This window comes from Leuciscus leuciscus, assembly GCF_965113295.1.
Source record: "Leuciscus leuciscus genome assembly, chromosome: 8".
Taxonomy (NCBI): Eukaryota; Metazoa; Chordata; class Actinopteri; order Cypriniformes; family Leuciscidae; genus Leuciscus; species Leuciscus leuciscus.
The window spans coordinates 11,926,259-11,950,554 of NC_138732.1; the positions used below are offsets into that span (position 1 = coordinate 11,926,259).

A 24,296-nucleotide genomic window follows, 5' to 3' on the forward strand; every position below is an offset into this window, starting at 1 on the left:
TAGCCTCTGAAGGGAAACTCCTACAAATGCATATGTAATAATCAGTCTCAAAAATAACCCTGTCCATTCCTTTTCAGCGCAAATTTTTCATTGTGTGGCTTTAGAAAATCCTGACAGTAGTTTTTTAACATCAAAAGAGGATTCGCACTGGCGCAAGCTATTAGTTAATCTGGCCCTTAATGTATTATTTAACGAAAATCCTGACCTTGGCCATTGGTCTTCTGTGCACGGCTATGCGACGTGTGCGTTCGTGTGCTTCTGCCATTTACTGCCATTATATGGACGAGTCAGAGCGGGACATTTTTTTTTTAATTCTCCTTTTGTGGTCCATAAAAGAAAGAAAGGCATACGGTATTAGAACCACACCAGTAATTTATGACTTAATTTACATTTTAGGGTGAACTATCCCTTTACATCCATCAAAACTCATTTAACTGACAGCAGTTTTGAATGTTTGTATACTTTTTTATTACAGATTCAGACAGTTTTCAACCAAATAATGTTTTTTTTTTTTTTGTTGTTTTTTGACGTTTAAATACACAAGTACTAGCGAACCATTTATAAAAAAACACTCACAAAAAAACACTGATGTCTAAGTAAGCGGAAATAATAAACCTTTCAAATATAATTTTGAGACATGTTTTTTCCCCCCACATCAAACGCACATTTTAGCCTATAGGTAACTATAAAATCTTCTCCCTGTTCACCAGCCACTCACTTTCATGTCTTTCTGGACAAATGGATGGATTTATGTGTTGTAAATATGACAGGAACATATAGCCCCAAAAAATGTCACGTGATGGTTGATACGTCGCCATGTTTGCAGCATATCATAAGAGACAGAGGAAAGACATTGGGACCACTCTAGCACATCAGCTAAGTCACTGCATTGACATATCTGAAGGATAGAACGCCCTCTTGTTCTGGGCTATAAACCGGAACACCCTTCCTGCACTATTCCAAGTGGCCATCACGGTCTTGGCAGTGTCTGCCTCTAGTGCAGTGGAGCGTATTTTCTAGTGCAGTGGAGCCATGGAGGCATCATACTACGGCCCCATCGTACACAAATGTCTGACAGACTTTTGGCCATTTTGATCTTTTGCATCCATGTTGCATGTTTCCTCTCTCACTTGTAAAGTGTGGAATGGTAGCAGTTGTTTCTTATGCATCTGTGTTTATTTGAGGTTCCAAATAATGGCTTGGATACACTCATAGACACATTCTCTCACACACACATACAAAATACTTGTAGCTTAGGTTACCAATAAAAAAAAAAAAATGTCACTGCCTTTTCCTTATTTTGTCACACGTAAGAACAAAAATTTAACTGAGATAGATGGGTGCCCTTTGTGAAAATGTTATCGCAATCATGAAATTGAACTGCTAAGTCATGAACATATTTTAAAAGCCTTCCTGAGATAAATTAGTATACATTTAATTTACAATAGTAATTAACACTGAGTAATTTGTGCAAAAAGCACTAATGACTTGTTTAAGAAGCTTAAACTTGAAGCTTAAACTTGAGGACTTGCAACTTGACTTGGACATGCCTGTCTTGACTTGACACTTGACTTGGGACTTGACTCGAGACTTGAATGCAAAGACTCGAGACTTACTTGACTTGGTCCCACCTCTCAATTTTTTGTGTACAATAGTACTTTAATTAGTTCAAGCTGACTGGCTTCTCCCTATCTCATTCAATTCAATTCAAATGTGTTTGTGTGTCGCTTTACGCAATACATATGGTTTCAAAGCAGCTTTACAGAAAATGCATGTGTCTACATTACAATTTAGAGTGATCTGTTATCAGAGGTGACCTTGTCCAAGTTTTGTATTTCAGAAATGTACATTCAGAAATGTACATAAATGACTGGTGTAACAATGAATTAATTTAACAGTGTATTAATTTAGGGCAGAAACAAAGAGCTCATTGAGGTAAAGAATACATGTTGTTAACAAATGTTTAGGATATAAAGAAAAAATTTGAGTATATGTGTAAGAGAGAGAGAGACACACACACACATTGTCCTTTGAAATCACATCATCACATTGCACTGACTGTCATCAGTAAGGTTACACCACCGCTGCCCCGAGACACAGGTGAACAGACACCAGTGAAGTCGCACACAAACACACTCCTGCTAACAGGTTTTGTTTACCAGACTACAAAGCCTCAGAGCTCAAGAAGCAGCTCAGCCTGTCAAAACGCCGTCTGGAACAATGTAAATGTGTCAGTGGTCTCGAGGTATATCAGAACACCTGAGGTTTGAATGTACTTTTTCCATTTTTAGCAGAATTTTTCCTTCCAAAACTAATATTGCAGAATGTGTGCACAATAAACCTGTTTATGGCATGAAAACAGACAGAATTAACAGTCAAAAGATAGAATTAAAATCTGAACATTTATGAAATTCATTCCAAACGAGGCTGTTGTTGCGCTACAAGTATAGGCGAAGGTGCGCTAATGTATTAGCATCAATGTCACATCAATGTCACGGTCGTTAGCCTAGCGTACCTGTCTGAGCTTGAGCAATAAAACACCTGCCAGAAGTGATACTGAAGGCAAATAATCACTTTCCATAATGGCTTTGCTCATTTGGTCTGCAGAGGAGTCTTAATTAGACTTTTGTGAAGTTGAAAGGACTCATTCACAAAAGACCTTGCTGAAGGACGTGCTAACACGGCGCTAACTACCTCACCGACACCCGCAACATCTCTGCTATATATCAGCTACTACCCCTCCATTTTATTTCAGGAGTTTTCTCATAATTACAAATCACATGTTCCACCCATTTTTCATATGTTGTCGACAAGGGGGTGGGAACGTACAGAGATTGCTGCAGCTAGCATGTTAGCGCCATCATTCATCTCTGAACATGGCTGTGAACAGAAGCAAGCTAATTGAGTCACAAATCAAAAGGACCAGGAGTGTACGAGCTCAGAAAGCATGAGAGAGTGAGGCCACTTCATCCATATGAGCCCGGGATCTGTGCCAAAGTGCCATCATTAGAGAAATGTTCCTCATCCTGTCACTTATGAGACTGAATACACTGCCAGACAGACGCATATCTCCTTTCCCTCACGTGTAGAGTCGCCACGTTTAGCCAGAGCGAATAGATATACATAGATACATAAAGAAGCACAAATGATATTGGAACCGACATGTTGGATGAATATTTAAGGAAAATGTCATGTATAAAAATCTTGTGGGAATGAGCTTTGAATCAGGAGTAATGCAGTTATGCAAGCAAAGCTTATATGCAGCACTGATCATATAATTACTAGCTTGGTCCAAAAGTCCAATCTAAGCTCCAAAATCTCATTTAAAAGTGGAAATAAACAGAAAGTTTGTACAAAATAAAAAATTCTGTGCCAGGTCACTAATCAAAGCAGCAGATTTGAGACATTGATCATGTAAACTTGTTAGTATGTTGTTTTCTTGTCCGAATAAGAAATATATGAGCAATGTTATCTATACAATATCTAAAAAATGTATTAAATTAGAAAAAATGCTAAACAGAACCAATTTTAAAAGTGGTCTCTGACTTTTGGCCACACTTTGTATGTAATTTGTGTTTGTTTATTTGTTTGTTTACAGCAGGATCCCAGTTTAGCAGAAGTTCATTTATAGCCCAATAAAATAGCATCCAGAATATCATACAAAAAACTGCAAATACAAGTAACAAAAGTTTTTTTGTTTTGTTTATATGCTTGGTGATATAGGGCTCGGGATACTAAGGGGAGAAATGCAATCTAGCCGAGTGCAGCCCTCAAATAAACAGGTTTTTTACAGTTCAGACGGCTGCGCAGATACACAGGTGACTCAGGAAAGCAATTCCAATGCACTGGAGCGAGTGGGTTCGGAAAACACAGATACACTGAGTGGCTCCTACACCCACGCTGCACATACTGAGAACTAAAAATGCCATAATTAGACTCAATGCTGGAATGATTCAACATTATATCCCTTAGCTCCCAAGGGAAGCCCTAGTCAGTCCTCTGAAAAGCTGTTATAGATACACTTCTAGGTTAAGACAACATTGGTGCAATAGCCTGTATATCCTATAGGCTAATATGGAACTTTTATGTATATTTTGTATCTTCTTTTTTTATACTGTATGATGTGTTATATGGACCTGTGTCTGCAATAAAGTTTTATATTAGGCCTTTACATTCACTATGCATACAGAAATTGAGCTTGTGTCCTGTATTTTAGTATATTTGCTATTGGCAATACAAGAAAAATAGAAGAAGAAGAATTGAAGAGAAGGAGAGGTAGAGGAAACCTATAAAATCTGCAGTGCAATTTGACTTTCAAATCTGATGCCACTGTTTAGTAGGCTAACTGACAAAAACACCTGGGAGAGCTTCATGCAAAAACAAAAAAAGTATAATGCATAAAGTTGGATGAAAATTCATCATTAACGACTATAACAAGCTAACTAGTGACAAATACTGAGTTTATGTTTCTCCCGTAGTATCAGAAACGCACTAATTGGTGCACTTTGTTGCAAACCTGTCATTTGTAAGTGTGCCAGTCTGCTGGGAGCGTGTTGTGACTGAATTCATATCACCACTTTTTTACTAATGAGAGAAAATAATAGTCTATCTTGAATGAAAAAAAAAAAAATGTGCAGATCATTTACTCCACTCACAAATGGCAATGGACACACACACGATCATATGAGTGAATCTTAGGGGTAATTCACAGAATGCGTTTTTGCATTCTATTGTGCTGCTTTCCATTGTTTTTCTATTTAAATATGTGCTAGACTGTCATGTTTATTTCCTTTTAAAAAATGCCTCTCTGTCTCCATTTCTTTCTAGTCCACTGTCCAGCATTTTACGTTTTTAACTGCAAAAATACGTTGCGTGAATGGCCCCTTATGAAACCTGACGAGCCCATACGGGGCGGCTCAGAACGTGTTTTTTTGCATTCCACTGCTCTGCTTTTCCATTGTTTTTCTACGTAAACATGCGCTAAACTAATAGTTTGTTGCTGTGTCTTGCTTTCAGTGTAAGATATACTAATTACACAGCTCTTTGGTGGTCCAGATTGGTCAAACACAAAGAAAAAAATGACCCCCGAGGAATACCGTATTTATATTAATTTAATATTGTAGCCGTGTTTGTCTTATTGTTGATTTGTGCATTGTAATGAATTGCTTTTTTTCTTAGCAGAAGCTTTAATATATATATATAGTAAAATGCAGCACACTTAAAATGTAGGCTACATCTCTCTTCATGATGTGTTTATGGTGTGATTGACTGATAATGTCTTGGCTGCCATTTTCTCTGTATAGGCTACTTTGCCCTTGAACTGGAGCTGAACTTGTCCATTTTTTCTCCCTTCCCATGAGTATTTCGATATTGCACATCGATGCACACACATTCACCAATACACACACGCCCCATTCTAATCTTGAATACTAATGTCACCAAGAGAGAGGCTCTCCATCGGAGACACATGCATCATCATCAAGGAGCAAAGCATTGGACGTGATGTTTCGGACTGGAATTAACCTCCTGACTATTGTTGCCTGGCACTCTCTAATCTCTCCTCTGAAGTACAATTATTTTGTGCTTCATAGATGAGACAATGAATTATTAAGAGATCAAAGTACAACAGGGCTTTGCTTTAATTCAGGGGGCTCATTTCAGAGTGGAAATTGAGTGCCAGCCGCATGTGTCTTCAACATTCATCATAAGTGGTAATTATTTGCTTGATTGGTAAACTGTAGTTCTACAGAAATATCAGATTGCTCGAAATGTCACAGTAATTCATAAGCAGATGTTAATGATATGGTCAAGACCTGGTATGATTTGTTTGGAAGCCTTTTTAATTAATACATTTTTACTTATTATGTATGCATATATAATTATTGTCCCTTTACCTATCTTTGGATATTAACAATATCAGATCTCTTTGCTGCAGAATGTTAGATCATGATTACACCTATCTTATTCCAAGATGTTTGGTTTGAACTGTTCACACTGTCACCGCTTTAAAGTCCTTGATGCTACAAATTAAGCATATACTGTATATAGTTTATATTCATAAGTCATTAGGAAAGATTTTTTTTTTCAACAATACAGGCCTTCCTACAATTGGCTTTTGGATTACACTGGAAAAACTACTAAGAAAATAATTCGTAATAATTCATAATTCATAGTCAAGTTTCTAGTTAGAGAGTTGGCAACTTACTTAAGAAGAAACCAGACAGACTGAATGAATAAATGAAGAGTGGCCATGACCTACAGCATCATAAAAAGATTCTTCAGTAAATACATGTCCTCAGTCATAGTTAGATTTCATAGGTTTCCCACTGAAAATCTTCAGAAAAAAATCTCAAGAGGGAAAATGACAATACATTCCAATAATGACACTTGCCACATTAATTGAATAAGAGCACCATGAGTTACAGAACAGCCATGTAAATTGTAATTTGTAATTCAGCAAGCCACTGAAGCATGAAATACATTTTCCCCTTTCCTGTGAGAAGGCTCTTCATTTTCAATTTAATATATTTTATGAAGATTTTTTTCAACGTGAATAACAAGAAAGGGTGTCTTGATGCACATGTAATGGAGAATAAGAATCTTATATGTCTTGTCCCACCACCTAAATAAATAATATTTAGGCTAAACTAATAATGTATATACACTACTGTAAAAAATTGTGGGATCACTAAGATATTTTTTAAAAGAAATGCATCAAATTGATCAAAGTGACAGTAAAGATGCTTATAATTTTATAAGATTTATATTTCAATTTGATGCTGTTCTTTCTTGTTAAAGATTTAGTTCACCCAAAACTGAAAATTCTGTCATCTTACTCACCCTCGTGTCATTCCAAACCTGTGAGATTTTAGTTTTTTAATTAAATCTGACAGCTATGTAATAACCACTTTGACACTTCAAAAATGTGATATTCCTATTCACAGTGATTAAAGATTATTAAACGAAATGTATTTATTTTGTATTATTTTTTAATGCACAACCACCAAATAGGTGGCGATATGCACTAAGTATGTAAATACATAGATATCATATAATAAAGGCTAGATGTCTCGTCCGCGCTGCTGGCCAATGGAGGTCGACGTCCGCACACGGCGGCCATCTTGCCACAGAGAGCTCGCTCACTCGAAACATTGTGTTTTAATGGTGCATGTACTTTTAAATAACCATAACTTGCTCAATTTTCGACCGATTTTCAAACGGTTTGGTTTGTTATAAACGTCAGAGATGTAGTTATGACACTGCATACATATGAATAATTAAGAAAATCTTCATTCTTCAATTTCAACATGTTTCAGCATTCAGAATTATAACCACGTTAATAACGTTTGTAAGAAACCAAACCGTTTGTAAATCCGTCAAGATTTCAGCGAGATAAGAGGATTTGTGTTCGTGCTGATCACTCACCTTACTTCAGATACCACAGAGCTCGCCAGAAAGCTTCCCTGTGACAAGATGGCCGCCGGTGATGCCGTTCGAGACTCCGCCGTAAGACATCTAGCCTTATATGGATATCTATGTGTAAATAGCCATTATACAAAAGAAGAAGAAGCAGTGTGTCACGCTTTTGTCCATTTCGATGGTGACTCGTCGATTCGTCGCTCTGTTAAGAATGTATTGTGTGTTAACTGTGAACATACTATGCTCTTGTATTGGTTGGCTGAACTTACTCGCAGATGCGTTTTTGGAACCAGCATACCTTGAGTAAGCAAGGTTTGGGTTAATCAACCGAGAGGTCAGGGTATGTTTGACGGTAAGACCTTGCTTTCTGTAATACTGTGTTTTCCCTGTCATTGTGTGTTGACTTCCTGGTGTGTGCCGATTAGTTCACCTATTGTTCATTTAGTTTCCGTTAACCCCTGTGTATTTAAGCCATGTGTTTTAGATTCTTCTGGTCAGTTCTCGTTTGCGTTTATGTGGCTAGCGTTCTATAGTTTTGCTCCTGAGTTCTCCTGCGTGTTTGTTTGGATTATATGATTAAAGACGGTTATGTGCTAAACACAGCCTACGTGACAAACTGTTTTCAAAATTGATAATAAATGTTTTTTGAGCAGCAAATCAGCACGTTAGAATGATTTCTGAAGGATCATGTGACACTGAAGTCTAGCCTAATGATGCTGAAAATTTAACTTTGCCACCACAGAAATAAATTTCATTTTAAAATGTCATAAAATAGAAAAAAGCTTATTTCAAATTGTAATATTTCACAAAATATTTTTTTTTTTACTGAGCATAAGAGACCTCTTTCTAAAACATTTTTTAAAATCTTATACCGACCCCAAAGTTTTGAACGGCTGTGTGTGTGTGTGTGTGTGTGTGTGTGTGTGTGTGTGTGTGTGTGTGTGTGTGTGTGTGTGTGTGTGTGTGTGTGTGTGTGTGTGTGTGTGTGTGTGTGTGTGTGTGTGTGTGTGTGTGTGTGTGTGTGTGTGTGCGTGTGTGTATCCCATAATACTCTGGGATATATTAGTTTTTCTCAATTGCTAAAACACTAAAACCCATTGGCTGAACAAAGTTCTCAGTTGCCTTAGCTAATTGTGCTAAATTGAGCTAATTGTGCAGTCTGTTGTCAATACCTTAAACCATTTCACATGGTAAAACACAATTTGCAGATCTCACTTAGACTTTTCAGCAAAACTCTAAACACATTCTCATTCTCAAAACACATTCTGCACTGTAATGCACACGTCATCCATACTGGTCAACACAAGTGGCAACAATCAAATACAAACAGAGAACACACGTCATTGATTGAACACAACCACTCAAAACTGATTTAACATGATTCCCAAAGACAAGAAGAAGCACACTGATCACGTGTTTACTCCTTTGATGTTTGTCCCTTTTAGTATTGTACACTGTAGTACAGTGCATTGTAGGCTGTATACTGTACAATGAACAAATTGTATGGCCCTGAACATTGTGCTTTCCATTTGTTAACAGTACTGATTGCTCAATTGACTTTGACTGGAAGAACAAAAAAATTGCAAAGAGCAAAGCAGAACAGTAATTTCTGATCAATTTTGAGCTACTATGATAGAACATGTTTAGAGGCGAAAGTTTCATTTTGCAAGAGTCGTCAGAGGATTTGTAAATAGTGCTTGAAGATGAGGTTTTGTGTTTAATGTTTTCAGAAAATGGAGCAAGGTTTCAGAAATTGTGTTTTAGCAATTGAGAAAAACTGTATTAATTTACATAATATATATGTGTAATTATTAATACAATAGTTATACATGATTCATTTACATTATTAAGATGACATGAGTGCACATAAACAAATACAAAGATAAATATTCAAAATATTGAAACAATTTAACATAGGCCTATAGTATTTCAAAACTTTTCACCACAGTTTACATTAATCAAAAGCTATAGCTGAAAAAGACACCTTTATCTCTGAACCGAGCTCTGGGCAGCTGCAGTGTCTTGGCACTCTCTACAGGATGAGTCTCCCATCAGCTAACCTGACCTCAGACATTTCTCCACCACTGGACTTTCCGTCACGCCTGCAGCTGTCGAGATGCTCCAGTGTTTGGCAGGAGAAAAGAGGGATTTGAAGGTTTCGAAGCAGCCAGGCAGGAGCCCAGATCGTAGAGCCAGTCCCACTGAGACCATGTGTGCACACACGCAGGTGTGATTCCTGTGACCGTCTGGGTGGCCACGTGTCTGCCAGGAACACACTTCCGAACCTCCCACCTGTTAATGCTCTTAGTTCCTATAATACTCTGATTTACTGGTATTTTGCAGCCTTGTTTGTGAAGCAAATTCATTCTTTTGTTGGGGAATCCAGCACAGATGGCAGATGCCATTTGCACTGGTTCACAGAAAGCCGTGCCAAACACTTCCAATGTTTTTATATGTCTGACCCAATAAAAGAGTCCAGAGTGAACATCAGAGAGCAGCAGGGCATCTCATAGCAGCAGGCGAAGGTGTGGAAGAGAATATGAAAAATCAAAAAAATCACACTAAACAAACACAGGGACCCTGTGAAAATATTTATACCTCAGGCTCTGGTTAAGCTGTTTACTGAACACACACTCACACACACACACAGCTGAAAGTCAAGAGATGGTGAAGCTCACCTGCTCTGTATTAACACATATGTTGGTGTCCAGTGTTGAGTGTGACACGTTCCAAATGAAGTAATGTGTTAACTTGTTAAACTTGCACTATGAGATCTGATTTACATTTTAATGCACATTGCTTTCTTATTTATTGAATTCATTTACTGATAAATAGCCTATTGAAATACTATTGAAAGCATGCTCATGTTAGGAGAAAAATATTTAGGCCTATATTTTTAATTATGCATTTGGAAGACAATTTTATAATGTGCACTTATATTGGAACAAACGCTGTCAAGCGATTAAAATGTTTAATTAGTCGAATTAATCACAAAATGATCGCACTTCAATTTTGGCTGAGAAACTTCTCCCCAACAGATCATTTACAGTCATTATTGTGTTAGATGAGAAAAGCATTGAATAGAAATTACAAAACACAGCTTTAGAAAGAAATATTTTGATTTAAGGATACATAACATTTTTATTGTGGTATTGCTAAACTATATCATATGATATAAATATAAGACAAAACCCTATACAAAAAACATACAATTCATATCTTGATTTTTACTAACTGCATTGTAATAATCATTATAATTATGCCCTGCATAATGTTCATTACTGCATGCAATGTAAGAAGGCGTAGGCTTTAAGTCTGGACCGGGGTGCGTTAAAAGCATTAATAATTGTAACACGCTATTTTGTCCATAATTATTCACACCAAATAAACATGTTAAATTGACAGCCATAATTGAAACACTTTATTCTTTATATTTAGGGTGTGAATGCTTTGCAGGAATTGTTGTAGTACATTACATGTGAGCATGATGGGTAATGTAGTTCTAGTGACACATTCTGCCGTAAAACCATATTAAAAAGCATTTTATTATGGTATAGTCTATATGCTACTGCATGCAACTATGTTGTGGGTATATACACTTCCATAAACTAAAGTGTAATTAGTTCATTTTTATAATAACACATTTTTTTTAATCATTGTTTAGCCATGTTTTCGTACAAAATAAATAATTATGATAATATTTAAAATATAAATAAATGAATAAAATCAATCAATAAATTTTTCCTTAAATCTTTCTGCACTTAGGCGAAGTGCGACTTTGTTGTAACTGATTTGTAGATTTGATTGGTTTTATTGATTGGTCCACAATGTTCTTGAGTCAAGTCCTATAGATTTTCTCACATTCTCTTTCGTAAAGTTCTCCACTGGTTTGAGGACTACTTTTGCATTTAAAATTCAGCTGCTAAACCAGTCATCACTTTTGGAGGTTTTTCATAAAGAAACGAAGAGCCTCTTGGAAGGCTACTGCTATAGTATGCATTGCTGCAGTCTCTGACTCCCTGTTCTCTCCGGCTATGAAGCTTTTCATTCATCCAGGTTTTGCTCAAAGGCCATATAGTTTCTTTCTCCGGCCATCTCTCATTTTTCCCCTCTTTCTCTGCTCTGAGATTAAGACTGCACCAAATCAATGTTTTCAGGCCAATCCTTTAGATCCATTTCCTCATGAGAAGCTTGAGTCCGTCAAACTCTCGCTCTCCCTCTGCTTCTTATTACTTTTCCTCCTTCTTTCAGCCTCTTCTGATTGCAAGATATCTTACCTTAGCAGAATCGTAGAGAAGTAGGTAGTAAAACACAAATATTCCTGTGCTGAATGCTTATGCACTCATACATAACATGTATTTCAAACACAGTCACACAATTTTAAATTCCAGAATTGATGTCTTGGAAAGAAAAATGCAAAAGAAGGCAACTGGATGTCTCTAGTAAATTCTCTCAAATTTATTTTACTAATGCTTTTTTTTAAATAAAACTTTAGCCCTGCCATTCTCTCATTTCTCAGACAAAACAGAGACTGATAAGAACAACTAGAAGCACAAGTGCCTGATCAATTCTGATGTTCTTGATATTAACTGCATCACTGCGTGTATTTTATTCCTGTGTTAGGAGACTGTGATTGCTCAACCTATGATATATATAATTATTTTATTTTATTTTTATTTATTTTTTGTGCTAAATGACTTAGGCTGCTCTTTTCCATACCCTGAAAGGGATTTTTACTGTTCCAGTAATGACAAGAGAAGCATAATAGTCCATTCAACTTCTACACTATTCCAAGATTTCAGAAGCCAAGAAACAGATAATATAATACTTATAATACTTATGCTATTATGGTATTTTTATTAACATGTTATCCCTCAAGTCTTCTGGAGATACCCCTCACCATGTTGCTATGAATAGGTTAGTGATTGTGTGAAAACATTATGCAGTCACTTGAGCCGTAAAATTTACTTAATTTTATAAAGTGGCCATCAAACTGTTTGTTGTTTGTGAAATGGTCCAGATAAGTGTGATTTAAAGGATTTTATCAGCTTGTCTCTTAAATAAATCTACAAGCTAAACTGTCAGCTGTGACGCATGGCGGCCGGGGCCAGAGCCGCATTTATTTTGCCATTTGGTACATCAGATCAATTGACTATTTGTCTCTTTGGTCAGACTCCAGAAGTCAAGAAAGAGCAGAATACTAATTAACAGAGGATTGAAAGAGCCATTTGGTCCTGAGTGGAGCAATATCAATAGAACTCAGAAAGCAGAAAAACACAATTCTGTCTTTTAGAGAAAAGAAAAAAAACATAAAAAAAGAAAACTGCATTATTATTTTTTTGATTCCTGCATTATGTGCATTCTGGAAAGACTCTAAACCTGCCTGTAAAGCTTTAATGTTACTTGTCTCTGGAGGCTTCATTTTCTGGACTTACAGGACCTCTTCTATTTACAGCCATAACTTGTTATCTTTAAAAAGGACTTATGTCCTTATAACCTGCAGTTCACAACCTCAGCATCTTCATAGGCAGCTCTCTATTGGATCTCCTCCATCATCAAGAGGTTGATTTAAGAGATTGTGTAGTCATGAATAAGACATGTGGTAAAACACAGAGGAAGCTATATGCTAATTCCATCCTGCCGTACACAGAGACAAGGTTGAAGACAATTAAGTAGTTTTGAGCTGTTCTGGGACCTATGGGTGGGTTCATGAAGGCTAATAATGAATAAAAGCTTCCACACACTGACAGTTATTAAGTTTAATGGCTATCTTAGGACTTCTCCCAAGGCCACTGGATGGCTGAAGATAAATGAAATCTTTCTTCTTCGGCAGTTAGGGGGATGTTCTGGAGTAGCATTGGTACAGTAAGTACTGTATGTAAAATGAAATAAGATGAATTTGAACAGTAACCATTAAGAAAAAAAAAACAACAACTTTGTATTCTTTACCAAAATATCCTTTATAAAGACTATGTGTGTTATCGGTGAATTATAGTATCATTAAAAAATTACTAATGTTAAGAGACTATGCCAAAAGGTGGCGAAAAGTGTCTGTCTTTATGAGTGAGTCAATTAAGAATTTTTTCAACCGATTCCTCGTTCATCTGATTCAAATTAACACTGGTTCATTCAGGAACAAACATGATTGCCTTTATAAATGACTCAATGACTCATTCCGGAAAGAAACACTACTACTATTGTTTGGAGACTAATTTTGCTTTACTTTGAGGAGCAAAAACAGTAAATACTCTGACTGTAAGTTACTTAATAGCCTATTAACTTGTTATTCATTGGACGTTGTGTCACACTTTTTCGACTCTTGAGAGTAATATGTTCATGTATCGAATTACATTTTGTTGTGTTTCTTTTGAGTGCAGCCCATGAAGATTTCTTAGAAAAATGTTTCTTGCCATTATTTCGTGTTTTATTGCATCATATTCAAAGCAGTCTGCTGCAAACTCACATTCACAACCCAGGTAAAATATGTTTTATTTCGCCGTGACGTTGAAGATTAAGCAGAGGCAGAGTGTTGCATCATTTCAAAGCTAAGTAAAATTGATTTGGTAGTTTAATCTATTACAGACCTAAATGGATTGCCTTCTCCACAAAGTTTGGATGTAATGCTGCCTAATTTGTCCAAATGAAGGTACTGAAAAATTATCACAATAATTTTGTGATGATCAAGCAGTTGGTGAAAGGGGTTTTGTGATTTCTTCTAAGGCTTGTCTATTACCTTGATCTGACAAGAAGAACAAGAAATGGTCTGAAATGATTGGATATGACTGCTTGTGTTTGGACTGCTGTTATAATTGTTCCTCTTAACCAGAGACAGTGCTGCTCTATAATGGTCTTCCCATGAGTCATCGCTCCTCATCTGAGAGGTGTCTCTTGAGCAAAGAGCAGCACTGCAGTCAAAGTCAGCTTCACTGAGAGGCTGCAGGTCCATTCGTCATCTCTTCTCACTGTCTTACACTTGTTCTCTGCTTTTCCTTTCCATTTAACCGACTAAAACAACAACACAGATTTCATAAAGACAAGCTATTGGAGCTCTATGTTTTCATAGCCCTTGTAGAAATAACAGGGATCTTACATATTGCATTGTTATACTAAAAAGAAAACTAAAAGCCAAATAACTTCACCAGGACAAATATATGCACACACATACACACGTGTTTTTATTTTTACTATATACATTTCATGCAAGAAAATAACAAAATGATTGAGGCAGATTTCATTTACACTACCATGAACTGTTTTCCTTGCCCTTGACATCTGTCTTTTAGTCTCCTCTCTCTCTCTCTCTCTCTCTCTCTCTCTCTCTCTCTCTCTCTCTCTCTCTCTCTCTCTCTCTCTCTCTCTCTCTCTCTCTCTCTCTCTCTCTCTCTCTCTCTCTCTGCTATGTTGCATCCTGCATAAACAGCATCCATTGATATGACTGCAGTTAGATGCGCTAAGGTGAGAGGAAAGATAAGATTTCAAATAAATGGCGAAAGAGACAATTGAATGCAAGGTGCATTTCCACAGAGTTAGCAGTAATGGCTTCTTATCGACAGGCTAATTCCCTTCTGGAATTGAATGTGGCACAGCAGAAAACAGATGCCAGGAAAAGAGAAGCTGCATTTCCTTCTTGTCATGACTCGTGTCCGGCTCCTCCCCGTCTCTTTCAGCTGTCCAACAGTCTCATCTTGTTTTGTTCGGTAATGTTAAGAATGAAGAAAAATGTTATAAAGGGATTGTTCACCAAAAAATGAAAAATTCTGATTATTTACTCACCTTCATGTTGATCCAAACCTGTAAGACTTTTTATTTTTCTTTGTGGGAAAATCGTTTTTAATCCTCCTGGCCATTCTCTTGAATATCATGAAAGTGTCGTGAATGAGTAGGCTGTCAAGCTCCAAAATGACAACAACAAAAAAGCAACAAAAGTTCAGTATTCAATGAAAACCTTGAAACCTGCTACAATATAACAAGTCAAAGTGGACTACTGTTATACTTTTTATGGTGGGTGTTTGAAAGCTCCAATCTCACTGTATTGAATGCGACCAGTACATTTTTAATAAAGTCAGAAAGGTTTAGGATGATGTGTGGTTTTTCGAGGAATTTTAAACAATTTCAAAACCATGCTGAATCACTGAATGAGGTGATTACTTTAAACATATTGCATATTAATGAACAAAAAAAGGCATTTATTACTGCATTAAATGTTATAGAGATCATAAACTGACAACAGGTATTGAGTATTGTGTTCATCTCCATGTTGTTCTTTGACCAATCACCTGATTGTTTGATAAAACGTGGTAGACACAAAAATAAAAATGTATTTATTTATTTAGCATAATTTGTCCAACTAGCAGTCGTGTATAGCAAAGTGGCAGCTTTCAATGCCGACTGCTCCCACTGGAAAAGAATTTGTGTCTACCATAAACCTTGTATAATGCGACACCAAAAGCTCCAAGAACTTACTATATATCATACCAATAAACTTCATTGATCAGATGTCAAGCCAATTGTTCCCTAAAGCTTTCCCTTCGTCCATGGCAATTCATGAGGAATATGAGAGTGAATCATGCTTATGGTGAAAATGTAGGTGTTAGCTATTAGTTTTTAACATGATTATAAATAAGGATAAGACACTATAAAATTAATCAAACAGGGGTTCACTGATGCTGCTGGAATGCACTCATTTACATGATGTAATTTTAATGACTTGGAGAATTAGAGAACAGGTGGCCATGGATATGCCTGAACTCTCTCACCCTCTCTCTTTATCTGTCGCACAACCCTTCTTTGTTTCTGGCTCAAATAGTGGATGGTGGTGTTTGATTAACTGAACTGCTCAGAAAATGAGAATAGACAGTTGCAGTCACAGCCAGGCAGCAAAACATCCGAGTTCTGATCATACAACGACTTCCCTTCTCGATAGGCAGTTGCTATAAAGCTTAATAAAGGATGTCGCAGCAGGTACAAACAGCCTGCTGAGGAAAGCAGATGGGAGATGAAGGGAAAGAGAAATGGAGCCTATTTAGTCCTCTTTTGGGGGTATATTCTACAAGAAAGACAGGCCTCATTTAGCCATTAAATATCAACAAACAATGCAACAACCATCCAAAGATCATTCTAGTAAGTGTGTGTGGGTTAATATCAGGTTTAAAGCTCTCAGTGGGTTACGCGATTCCACAGACAAGAAGAGAATGAAGTGTTTTCAGGCGTGACCATCTACAGCCTCTGTGAGTGTCGTAGCACATCACTGCAGTCATCCAGGTGAAGACAGTCTCTAAAAAACCCAAATCTGGACTTCAACTCCTGAAACAGCTTCTTACTCGCAGCAGGAGTGAAAGCATAGAGGTGTGTTCATTCTTCTTTCTGTTCTCTTCTTCTCTACTATCACTTTTAGTCCCCATCACTCCTCTGTAGATAATCACAACCTCATCTGAATGCACTTGGGACATAATGTCATATCTGCTTTGGACTTAATTTTTTTTTTACAGTCTATGGTTTTGACTACAGTACAAGTATTGACAAAAAATTGCCATATTCTGTCAATTTTAAGCATTTTTTAAAATTGTATTCCTGAAGAAACACTTCAAGATGTGTTGCACCAAATTTATTATTTAGTTTTATGCCACTTTTTACATCTAGAAATGGACTGCATATGTTAGTGTTCCTGTAAGACTTGTATGTGTAATGACCACTGTTATGATTAGCTCTAAGAAAAGATCTTTTTATTTCAAAAACTGCTAGCATAGTTGACTCTTAAATTCATCAGGATGGGCCAAGGTGCTCGATAAGGGACTATTCACACAGAACATGTGTTTGCAGTTAAATACGTTAAATACACGGGTCAGTGGAAAGAAAAAATGAGACACAATATATTTTAATTTGAGCACCACATTTTTAGAACACTGTCATGCATGAGAATCTGCAAAAGTTGAGACAGGGGGCGACAGGGCGCAACGGTCAAACATGTCCATCTAGCAGCACGTGTTTACATATAAAATCAAAGGAAAAGTAGCGCAGTGGAATGGAAAAACGCATTCTGTGCGTACGGCCCCTGAGACAGCAGAAGTACAGCTGAGATCAAATAAAATCTAAATATTGTATTAAAGAACTTAACTGAAATAAGTTTTGTGTGTGTCCCTTTTAATGCAAATGAGCTGCTGCTCCCGGCACAGAGGGCGGCGCTTCAAGAGCTTGTGTGTGTTAGCAGCTCCGATTACCTCACATAGACATGCACTGAAAATTTCAAAAACCTTTTATGTTCAATCCGGAGTCGGACAAAGATGGAGAGACTTAAGAAGAAGTGACAACATGTAGAATGCAACAGGACATTTCTGATTGGTTAGTTGATGAATTTATGTACAGTAGCTGATGTGGAGTTAACTATCTTCAAGTCTTTGATTAGCTTATTCTGACACCGGACACCGGCACGGACACCAAAGTATCCGACACAGACACCACCATCTCTGGCACGGACACCAAAGTCTCCGACACAGAGACCACCGTCTCAGGCACGGACACCAATATCTCCGGCACGGACACCACCATCGCCGGAATGGACACCAAAGTCTCCGGCACGGACATCGGCACGGACACCACCATCTCCGGCACGGACACCAACGTCTCCGGCAGACAGTTGATGTTCTGGCCAGAGCAAGTGGATGTTGCAGTGGAGTTAAAAGTCAAAGGTGAAGTAGGCTAATGTCAAATTTACATAATTGTGGTTGTGATTTATTTCTGTTATAGTTGTCTTCAGCCATTTTTATGTTTGAATTTACATTGTGAAAAACAAGGTTGTGTTCCATATTGTGGTGTTCAGCAATTTTAACATAGTATCTTCATCATATCAGTGTAGATGTAGATGGACCAAAATAAAACCATCAAAATATCAAGTAATAAATATTGTGATACTTGGTGCCACAGTGACACTCTTGTCCCAAAAAGTATTGCTATACCACAATACTCAATATGTTGTCCCACGGTGAGTCATTTTTCCCTGTTGCAGCTACACAATATGGAACACTCCCCATTAACCCTGATGTACTTGATACATCATAAGAAGGATGGCGTCTACGCTAATATTAGTCTCTCTGTTTATCCGAGGTTTACCTCAGTCAGCCGGATCCAGGCCGTATCCAGATCTGATGAAGGACCTGCGCCTGGACGATAAACACAGTCCTGAAGTGTCAACCACTTCCCTCCCCTGTGAAGGCCTCCTTCCCTTCCCTTGACCTCTGTACAGATAAAACGTTTTTAATAAAACGGGTTTGTGTTTTTTAGGTTTGCGCAGAGATAACGGATAATTGTTTGAACCTTCGAACCTATTTCAGGGAGCGCGTTCTCGAGACACCAGGCACTGTTTTGTGCGGATGGGCGGCCGGAGCGCGTTAAGGGTTTTCCTGTTAGAACGGTGTTGTGTTAGCGGACCCTAAGTTAGTAACTAATGATCTTCGCAACAGAAGTGAATCAATCAATCAAAACTAACTTTAGCTGGACAATAACTTTATCCTAGAGCTGTTGTAAAGAATAAACAATCTGTTACGGTAATTTCCTATTATCTCTGTACAGCTGCTTTTAAACAATTCATATTGTTAAAAGCATTATATAAATGAAGGTGACTTGACTTGACTTGACAAAATTCCCCCACCTGCCAAATTCCACTTTAACCACTGTATATATATATATATATATATATATATATATATATATAATCTTTCTCCACCTTATCTATATAGCAATACTTCCTTTATGGTGTCTTTAGCAAGAAATTGCAGGAAATGCATTGTCCCCTTAATGTGAAACATCAGACATCATTTAGTGCAATTAGTGCAGAGACGCTCTGAGGTTTAGGCAGCTGAGACGGGACCTTGGCTAAATCCAAGCACTAGAAGAAGCACTGACCAGTGGCAATCATCCCAGGCCTGAGCTCTGTTTAGACGATGAGGAACAGCCAGGCAGAAGAGTGGTGAGGGAGGAAAGATTTGATGAACAGATGGTGATGTGAAGAGCATTTACCCCTCTGTCTCTAATCACAGAAACAGCCAGTGCTCGCTAAGAGCTTGTTCTTTGAAAAGTTGAAATGTTCAAGATGTCTTCTCAACGCTTGTCACAACTAATATCGAGAGCAGTGTTGTTCTAGCCAGCAAAATTATTGATGAAAATATTGGTTGAAAAAGGGTTTTGTTTATTTTGTCAATGCTTTGCCAGTGTGTTAATTAGCTCATTCAAACACATCCTTACATGAGATTTATCAGCTATAGTATATCCACAAAATAAATGTTATGTTTGATATATGTTTAAATTAATACTTTTTTATGGTAACACTTTAGTATAGTGTCCAATTTTGACTAAGTTGCTTATTAGCATGCATATTCCTAGGATATTGGCAGTTTATTAGTACTTATAAAGCATATATTAATGCCTTATTCTGCAAATCCATATTCAACATCCCTTAATCTTCCAAATACCTAATTTAACAACTGACTGTTGATATATCAATATATATTCATTTGTAAATGAATGACCAAAATTAATATTACAAGACAAAATCTTGACTAAATTTAAAGAACATTCTTAACAAACACAAAAAAAATTTTATTAACACTGAATGAGGCAACACATTATACAAAATATTTTTGCAAATACTGTATGTTTTATATATTTTTCTTCTGAGAGATGCCTTAGGCACATTAAACATGTTTTTACATGTGCTGTGATAGTCATTGTTGTAAAAGAAACATCAGGTAGGTGTTATTTATGGTATAATAATTGCACACTGAGTACGGAGACAGAAGGAGAACACTATGTGTCTTGTAAACATCAGAACATCAAACATATAACATTAACATTTTATTCCTGACCACCCTGAACACAGGGAGAAAAGTACAAGTGCCTTTTTATATGAAATGCAATACGACAGATGGAACAACGTATTTGTATAATAGTGCACATTACTGACAGTTAGTGCCTCTATAAAGACTTTTTATTCCAGGAGACCTTTTCCCGATTGTCTTTATCTAATTCTCCTGTCATATAAAGGTAATACATGCTGTAGATTAGTGTTGAACAGCCCGGCAGGAAGCATATGTCTGATCTCATCAAATCCGCAATAACAAGAGACAATGGCCAAACCCCCAGGTCACACCAGTGATAATTACTGCACTGGAGCCTGTGCAGAATGCATCTGGACAATCCCTCACAATCTGAACTTCATCAGAACATGCTAATGAGATCAAGCATTTCTTTTTTAGTCCTTAGTGTCTTTGCTTTACCCATTAAAGTTTTTTGAAGTTGCTTAAATGGTACCGCCCTGCTGAAAAATCCAGCATAAACAATGAACTCTAGGCTAGTTTGTGAACGTTAGCAAAATTTAGATGGTGTAGCTGGTCCACAGCTTCCCATGCTGGTCCCAGCATGCAAAAAACATACCTTAAGCTGGTGATGAGCAATGCTGGATTTTTCAGGGAGTGCAATTTCAGATGCATTATTCTGACAAAACTTGCAGTGGCGGCTTGTCAGGGGAGGCAAGGGAGACACAGCCTACCCAAAATCTTGAGGTTAAAATAGGAAAAGGATGATTTAATGTTAATAAAATTCACAGTTATTCATTTCATGTCTCAGAATGTGCATTATATTATTTATAATTTCACCTCTGTTTGTGAAACCACCGCGCTCTACCCCGAATGTGCCAAATCTGCGAAACGTATAGAGAAGGGGAGGGGGAGGAAAATCCATAGCCAGACACTTGTGCCTCCGTTGGTAAAAAAAAAAATTAGCCAATCACCATCAAGTATTTCGCTTTCAGCAATAAGGAGTGTTGAGAAAAGTAACATGGCAGAGTCGGCTAGCCTCCCTTGGTATATCAACCAATCATCAACGAGACGTAAATGAATTGTTCAAGTTTGAACTGCTACCGCTGATGTACCAACTACTTATGGAGAGTAAAGATATTGAATATTTGATCGCAAACAAAATGATCAAACTACCATTCGGACAACGGCTACAAATTAAAAATGAAGCAAGACCCCACCCCCAGGGACGGATTATGGTGATGATGTGCCCTGGGCACGGATGTCTCAAAGGCCCCCTTCACCAATTTTTTGGACAACAGTGTTGCACCTGTATGCACAGGCGCTGCAATAGGGCAGGCAAGCCAGGCATTTTGGGGGCCCCCGAGGGCTGATCATTTAAACAACCAGAAATGTTAATATAAAGACGCAGCAACATCTCTGCATCCCCCTTAGTGGGCCCCCTCTCTCGTTACGCTCGTTATGCTTTTACCTTTTTCAAACTGGTGCAGCGCTTACTCGCGGTAGGTAGAAAATGCATGATTTGATTACATGAAAAGGACTTATCCGTCTGGCATGGCAGCTCGCTCTAACTTTAACCTAGATAAATATATATCCAAAGTGTTTGTGCGGAGTGTGCAGCGCGCACTGCATGGCAGGCGTCGGCGCGAACACTTGCATTTTCCTATCAACAGTGGAAACAACTTGAAATACTCAATCTTTTCTGGTCATATACAGAAAAGAATAATGCATCAGTCGCAAGTAGCTACTTTTATTTTTGTAAACTCACAATAACAAGAAAACGTTGTGCTTTTGTAAAATAAAATAAAACAAACAGGGCGCGCTTTCATGGTCTCCGTGGCGTGAACTGGAGCGCGTCTAAAAAATGAACTGAAACACAGTGTATAGCATCACAGACATGATGAATATTTCTATATAAAGCTTGAAATGTCCACTTTTAAATGAAAAAATTAAAATCGCAAGCAAATACCGGCTGATTAGGCTGATATGATATGAAAGGTGCATTTCTCTCTAAAGGCGCATCCACTTTACAGCGGAGATATAGATATGTTTGCAACCGACACTGATTTAGAAATATATATATATAAAAATGTCTAGTTTTTTTTTTTTTTTTTTTGACATATTATCATTAGCCTGCTTTTGCCGGTGCTTTTGCGGCAAGATTTATGCATGCGCTTGAGCGAGGAATAGGCTATATGCCTCCATGTAGTGTTGTCAAAAGACCCGGTACTTCGGTACCAAGTCGGTACTATTTTTTTTTAAACGTCACGGTACCAGGTTTTCTCAAACCCGGTACTTGATGCGCGTGCATGCCCAAAGCGCGTGCAGTTGCGTCCTCTTCATAAAAGCGCTGATGGCGATCGGCGGTGCTGCTGCTGATGTGGTGCTGATGTTTTTGCGCGTGCAGATACGTTATTTCAAATGGCGCGCGGCAAGCGCGCTCATAATAGAAGCGGCGCGCTCGCTTTTCCATGTGCGTTCATGGATGTATAGCAACGACAGACGCCACGGGAGTACAAACGCTTGTGCGAACTGCGCTCTCCATGACGACGAGGAAGTGTGACATAGGCCTATTAATTGATTTCTAGCCCTTGCATTAGCTTTACTACTAGATATATTTATGGAGATGAGAAATAAAAAGCCGTCATTAATATCAGTCCGTCATAAAAGCAGTTCTAGTCTTATTCTTGGCTGGATAACTCTTAGCAGGTTTAAAAAGCCCTTTTAAAGTTAAATATGAATACAGTTTTGGATTAAATAAAAGTATAGTCAAGTCAGATAAAACATATTTTATCTCCTGTATAGTTTGGTAATGCTACAATAAGATACCATTCATTAACATCACTTAATGCGTTATCTAACATAACACATTGAGTGAACAATATATTTTTACAACATTAATTAATGTTTGTGAATGTTATTTAATACAAAACACTTGATTGGTCATGTTTGTTCACTTCATTCATTGTGCATTAAATAATGTTAACAGAAATAATGTTAACTTTTGATTTTAAAAATGTATTTTTCAATCAACCCCTAAAGGAGAATAATTGCGACAGTATATAACTATTGTTTTTTTTTGTTAGGTCATTTTATCTAATGTTATCTAACAAATGGAATCTTATTGTAAAGTGTTTTTAATACTACAGTTTCCATCTTTGTGATATACACTTTAATATAATTATGTAAATTTAATCTAAATTAAGCTTTGGTACCGAAATTGGTACCGAGAACCGTGGATTTTCACTGGTATCGGTACCGACTACCGAATACTGAAATTTTGGTACCGTGACAACACTACCTCCATGCACTCAGTATTTAAGCAGAAATTAATATTAACGTGAGATTAGTCGTCTAATTGCTTAAATGAATGACTACTAGTCGACTAGAAAAAATATTTATTTATTTTTTAAAAAGCTGGAGATTGTTGGTAGCTTTTGTAGTAATTGAGCTTCTCTTGCTTCTTTGTCCTTTTAGTGCTTTCTTTTTATTGATCCACTTGGTTGTGGTTTTAAACTCATTTTTGTTTTGGTTTTTGAGTAACCGTCTTCTACGCGTGACTTTTATATTACGTAATGCTTTTCACTCGCCTCTAGATGTCCCTCTCAACAGCGCAGCAATACATTAAAATGATTTATTTGATTTATTTACTAGTTAATACTTTGCAACTGCAAACAAAATAATCACATTATTCCTCAATATTTAACACAATTTTACTGAAAATAAAATTAAAATTAAAATAATTATTTGAAAAGAATAGACAAAGTAAATTTGACAGGGCCCCCTGCTGGCCCAGTGCCCTGGGCAAGTGCCCAGTAGGCCCGTGCGTTAATCCGTGCCTGCCCACCCCTAGGCTAAGCTAAGATATAGGCTACAGCAATCAGCTTCACTAAGCGGCCAAACATGCTCTTTTAACACAGACAGACGCTATTAAAGGACAGAAGGGTGATTTTTGCTTCAAGTTATAGGCTAGGTGAGTGAAATTATATTTATATATAGTGAGTGAGTGAGTCTGTCTGTCTGTCTGTCTGTCTGTCTTGGAAAACACTGGCCTTTGATAAGTATACAAAT

At 37.3% G+C, this 24,296-nt stretch overlaps 1 long non-coding RNA gene across 1 annotated transcript in view; it reads right to left on the minus strand.

Moving 5' to 3' along the window:
* Window positions 1-24,063, minus strand: part of LOC309504679 — a 360,274-nt gene extending 336,211 nt beyond the window's left edge. The window contains exons 1-2 of the long non-coding RNA XR_014208138.1: window positions 23,527-24,063; window positions 21,612-22,424 (exon numbers count right to left, since the gene is read on the minus strand). This is a non-coding gene — a long non-coding RNA (uncharacterized lncRNA). The remainder of the gene's footprint in view (window positions 1-21,611; window positions 22,425-23,526) is intronic.
* Between the last annotated feature and the right edge of the window lie 233 nt (window positions 24,064-24,296).